The 5,796-nt window shown below is 37.5% G+C and overlaps 1 pseudogene; it reads right to left on the reverse strand.

Annotated features, from left to right (window-relative positions):
• Positions 1-1,549: 1,549 nt before the first annotated feature.
• Positions 1,550-2,184, reverse strand: LOC148435821 (LRP2-binding protein pseudogene; annotated as a pseudogene).
• Positions 2,185-5,796: the final 3,612 nt, after the last annotated feature.

Below are 5,796 nucleotides of genomic sequence, written 5' to 3' on the forward strand. Positions count from 1 at the left end.
TTTAAGTTTTGTTGAATGACAAATAGCAATCGGCGCAAATTTATTCCCATTGTGCAGTAATACGCATTTTAAGCTCTTTTTAGAACTATCCAAAAAGAGCCGCCAGTCTTCTGCTTGATATTCTGGTAAGCCCATCATCTGGAGAAGTTCTGGAATAATGTTGCAACACATAAGATTGTTATCTTGGCTAAAGAACAGCAGCATGGCTTGCTCTCTATTTAGATACAACGTTATAGTGACATCCGACTCAAGACAGTGCGTTTCTTGAAGTCTGGATGCTAAAAGCTCAGCTCCTTTTTTCGATAAATTCAAGTCCCAAATTAAATTGTTTAGATCCTTTTGAGAAAATTTGTTTGGAGTAGAGGAACTTTCTTCAAAGTCACTTTCATCTGTGTTGTCACTTGCACTGGATGAAATTAACATTTCCACATCATCACATTCAACTTTGCACAAAGAACTGAATGATGGTACAGGTAAATCTTTGCTATGTGTTATCGGTTGTTTTGCAGAATTCATACTTGGGTATTCCCATTTGCATTTCTTAAATTGATTCATACCCTTCACATTTACAGCACAAGAATTATCAGTTACTCAAGTGATCTTTTGGCTCACACCACATCATAGATATGCCGAAATTAAGTCCTTTTCGATCACCTTTAGTCCAATTGCGAAGTGATTCCACACAGGTTTTACAAACTTTGTGAGGCTCCCAAATCTTACCTAGCTGGCTTATGTTATGTCCAAAATAAGCCTCATATGCTTTTATGAATACAGTTAGATTTTTTTCTTTTTGCAACACTATATTTGCCACAAATATAACAAAAAACATCAGGGTTGTTAGTACGCCGTTTCCGAGAAGAACTCATTTTTAAGCCAAAACGTTTTGTTACACACATTCAGTGCTAACTCCCAACAAAAGCCGAGGACGTACTGCACAAAACAAGCCCAAACAGCGGGAAATTAATTGTGGTGAGACAGAGAGAGGGATGAACAAAGGCGCAGGAGGTGTGCTAACTGCAACACTCAGTTCTCTCCATTGCTCCTCTCTGTATGCTGGGAGGAGGCGTGGCTGTGGTCTGAGGATGTCCCAGCAGGCTCAGCAGTGCACTTCCACGCCTCCTCCCAGCGTTAGTGAGGAGATTTCAATGTGTTATGTGTCTCAAACGTGACTACCAGCTACGTTAACACAAATAAAACAAATACATGTTATTGTTGAAAGAGGGTAGTTACTAAAAAAGCAAAACTAAGTCGATTCTGTTAAGTAAAACAGGCCTAGACTAGTAAGGTACTTCAAGTGGAGAAAATAATTGCATTTTATATTTTTTCAGTAATTTGAAAACTGGAGCCAATTCAGCTATAGCAAAGATCTAATGCAAAAATAGGACCTGCGACTACTCTGAAACTGATCTTAAATCCTTGGCAAGAAAAAACAAAAAAATTTTTTGTTCCCCAGTGTAATTATTGCATGGACCATATAAGCACAAAGTATGTAAATATACATTATTAGATCTTGCCATAGATGATGTCATGGTGAAGGTCTCGAGTGCAATCAGCAGGTCTTTTTGTAATGTTGTTTTGCAACTGCTGGGTCTGATTTTATGCCCACAGCACAATTGAGGCATCTAGCCAGATATAAATTAGCAATAGATATTCCTTTGGCTGTAAACTTAAGAAGTCACTGAGTAGTAGTTGCTGTGTTGTCAGTGTTCTCATATTCTACAACCTGCTTGGCCAGTTCAGCAGCCAGTGTGTACATCTTTTGGTGGTAGTAGAATGTGATCATCTCCCACTGGGCATAAACATTTCCTCGCCCAGTTGCTTCCTTCAGGCACCCCCGAGCTTTCTCCATATGTTTCTTTCTTTAACCACTACCTGTGACTCTAGGTTTCCATTGCCGCAGGCTTCTGAGTGCCAAAATAAATCTTTTTTAAGGTATCTTGTGTGCTTGTTCGGCATATAACATACCAAGAACACTTTGGGCTATCACACTGGCTTTTCTGCAATAAGCCACCACTTCTCTGCCTCCACATCCGAACGCCGCATACCGAAGCCTTGATAACAGGCGTGGCCCAGGTTGTATGCTGCAGCGTATCTCAGGTGTTCAGCATCACGGCTGCTGGAGTTGGCATTCTTCAGCATGTACTCTACACCTCTCCTGTGAGTTCCCAGATCATTGTAGCACATCACAGGAGGAAATAGTTACACATATTTAATAGTATACTATTGATCATTTTGTGTTATGTCCTACATATCTCTTTGCTAAGTCTGAATATATAATTCATCATAGGTCTGAAGGGGCAAAAAGGAAATAGGAATTGCTGAAATAGTCATGTAATCCGTGGACAACACTCTGGCAGGTGACCATACCCCTTGATCATCAGCACACATGCTTCTACATTGACCTTCCCCAGTAGGTCCTACACATGTCTGATGCTGCTTAAATTTGCCCAGAACGTACCCACGTCATACTCTAAACACCCCCTCTCTTTATCAGCAGTTTAACTAGCACAGATTACATTTATTGCAAAAATTAAAAAAAATAATAAAAACCTCTTAAAATGTACTTTATTAAAAGAAGAAAGCATATTTCTAATGATATTAATCTGTTACCACTCTCCTGAGATGGCAATAACAGAACAAATATTGTGGTGGTACAAGTACAGGATTCCTCATGCAAGAATTGGGGAAACCCCCTCTAACAATGCTGTGTTGGCCCCTGTCTAGAGACCTTTGCATCATGGCTTCTTATGCAAGACCAATATTATACTTTTATTATATATTATGTCTCCTACAGCCATGACCAAAAGTTTTGAGAATGACACAAGTATTGTTTTCCACAAAGTTTGCTGCTTTAGTGTTTTTAGACCTTTTTGTCAGATGTTACTCAAAACATTCTCAAAACTTTTGGCCATGGCTGTCTAGCAAATCCCCATTAGGAACAGAATGTCTTCAGATATCAAGGGTCATAACTGAACTATCTATGTGACAGTAATGCTTCTTTACGTGCTTAAGTGATTAGTTGTTCCCCAATGTGCATGTCCACTCCATGGTCTTTGGAGACCTCTCACCATACAACCAATCAGCTTTACAGGTTGCCAGATGCACCCGAAAATGCTTGTGGTAGAGACATAAAATATCACTGTCCACGACAAATATAATTTTATTACCAACACTTTATTCGCTTCAACAATTGTTCTAGCTTCATTTATGGCTAAAATGAATCATCAGTGAACGGACTTCAGGATTCTCTTGATGTCTTTTTTTGCGTGTGCGTAAAGCTTTTTCAAATACTGGTGAAAGTACTCCTAGAAAAGTACTTTCTTGCAGAAGTGCTGTCGGAAAGTGCAAAGTACTCCCTATTACAGCGATATTTACAGGACCTATCGCCAGGACATCAGAAGCAGAGGAGAATTCAAGGCTGTCCGCCCCCTCACACAGCAGTAATGTAATGCACCCTGTACATCCATATGCTACTTGATCTCAGCACTTTATCACAAATGTACATATGCACATGTACCTAATGCCATCAATCCACCCAGCTGGTTACATCTGCGCTGTGGCTTTACACTTTTGCTGTCCTTTTACCTAATACATTTATTTATCTCAAGTACAGTAATATTCATTTTACTTATTTACTTGGGCAAATTTATGTCTCCATGAAGTAACAGACTTGGATAAAATTATTGAAAAAGTTCTGATTTCTGCAACCTCTGAGGTGGTGAATATGACAGGTCATTTTACATAGATAGAAAGCCCTGAGGCACACTGCATAAACAGAAACATTTCCATATATACTTCGTCCTAATCATATAAATATCTGGGGCTACAAGATCTTATTTATATTGTAGTGCATCTAGTGTTTAAGAATAAAAAAAATAAAAATAATGCACTTTTACAATTTATAATTCTATTTCCCAACCAGGTGGTTAGGGATTCACAGCATTATCCTGGTTTAAATGTTGTTGTGCACATCCAAAGGCAAATTATACATATTTTGCCATGTGAGTTTGTATAGCAAAGGCATAGGCCTAAGTGACAAAATTATAACAAAAGGATCTAATTTCCTAGTGACACAGTATAATCAGTATATGAATGTGGAATGATAACATTTAGTACTGAATAGATCTAAAACAAAGGGGACGTTAAGCGCATCCTTTATCCCTATGTGTAAAAATGAGGGAGGCAATCCCAAATTTTAAAATGTATAGTATTTATTTAATAATAAATACAGTTTCAATCATATATGTGCAGATAATATGTTAAAACAAACCTAATACCGGTATACAGATACAACGTATAAATGGTAAAAACATATATAGGAACAATTAACAAAAGACAAAGACTGTTTGTGCAATAGATGGTAGTATTACTCCTATCACAGTGGTGCGGTATTCTTTAAAAGAGAATGTCGCTGCAGAGTGACACGCCTGAGTGTTTTACTCACTCTGATGGTGTAGGGTACTAGTTTAATTGTTCCAATGGAATTCAAGTGGTCAAGGATTGAGGTAATTGCTGCTATCACCCAGGAGTAAGCATCCAATATAAGTGGCAAAAGTTTGTTATCCGATGTACGGAAAAGTAGTAGATTCCTGTGTATGCAGGTTACCTTTTTATTCTTCAATGTCCTGGGGTTGAATACCTCCGTGGAGTCCGTTTTCCTCTCTCTGGAGTCCCAAGGGCTGGGGATTTGCTGGCAGACTGCCGTCACAGTCGCGTTCATCACTATGCGGTTCGTTCTGGGATCGATGTGTTCTGCGATCTACGCGTTTCGCCTGTAAGGCATCCTCAGAGTTGCAAATACAAGATCTTCCAGCTGTGGCTGCTTTATTCAGGTCCATCTACAATGTCACATCAACCCTTCTGATGCCAGGATGTGTCTCAGCTTTTGCCCACAGTTGGGATGTGTTTCGGCTTACACCCACAGTCAAGTGCTTGTGTGTGTGTAGTGACATTTAACGATAGACACACTGACGTTTAACAATAAGTCTAAAAGATTACAATGCAAATATCTCTTAATATGCAGGCTGATTTGCTGTATAAATAAATATAAGACATAAATACAATTAAAATAAATGTAAATAGGTCCATTAGTTAAAGACAATGGATCTTCGATTATATGTGCCCAGCGTGATAATATTTCTTTAAAATGATGGTTAATGTTTTATCGTGGCAAACATGAAAGTATATATAAATACAATAAAAGTAATAATAGTAATAATAAATAATTTAATTGATAGGAATATGTCACTAATAATAAATAAATTAATAAATTAGAGATGATGATAGATGGAGGTGAGTATATGTGATCATATCCATTAGTAAATTGATTGATGGGGCATTTAAAGTGGGTCTGTCTTGTAATGCAAAGAGAACATGTAGATGATATTTAAAATAATATAAATGGACTTTATACATGTCATGCAAGATGTGAATAAACATCCTAAAATTATGATGGGAATGTGGTCAGGGATATACATAATAAAGTGACCTAGGGGGACAGAGTATAAAAGAGTTATAATATATATATATATATATATATAATATATATATAAAAACCATATATATAAAATGAATGTTTAAAGATAAAAATGGAACAATAAAAATTAGGAATATTGTAAAAATTATTATAATAATAGGGATAAAAAGTAATATTATGCATTTACGTAAAACAAGAAGGGAATGTAGTAGTATACATTTAAACGGGATATGTTCAGTGTCCCAGCACAGGGGATACCGGTGCTTAGAATACTGGCGCCGGAATCCCGACACTTGTCAGAATCCCAGTACCAGCATCCC

Source organism: Taudactylus pleione, unplaced genomic scaffold, assembly GCF_031769625.1.
Source record: "Taudactylus pleione unplaced genomic scaffold, aTauple2 ptg001990l, whole genome shotgun sequence".
NCBI classification, from domain to species: domain Eukaryota; kingdom Metazoa; phylum Chordata; class Amphibia; order Anura; family Myobatrachidae; genus Taudactylus; species Taudactylus pleione.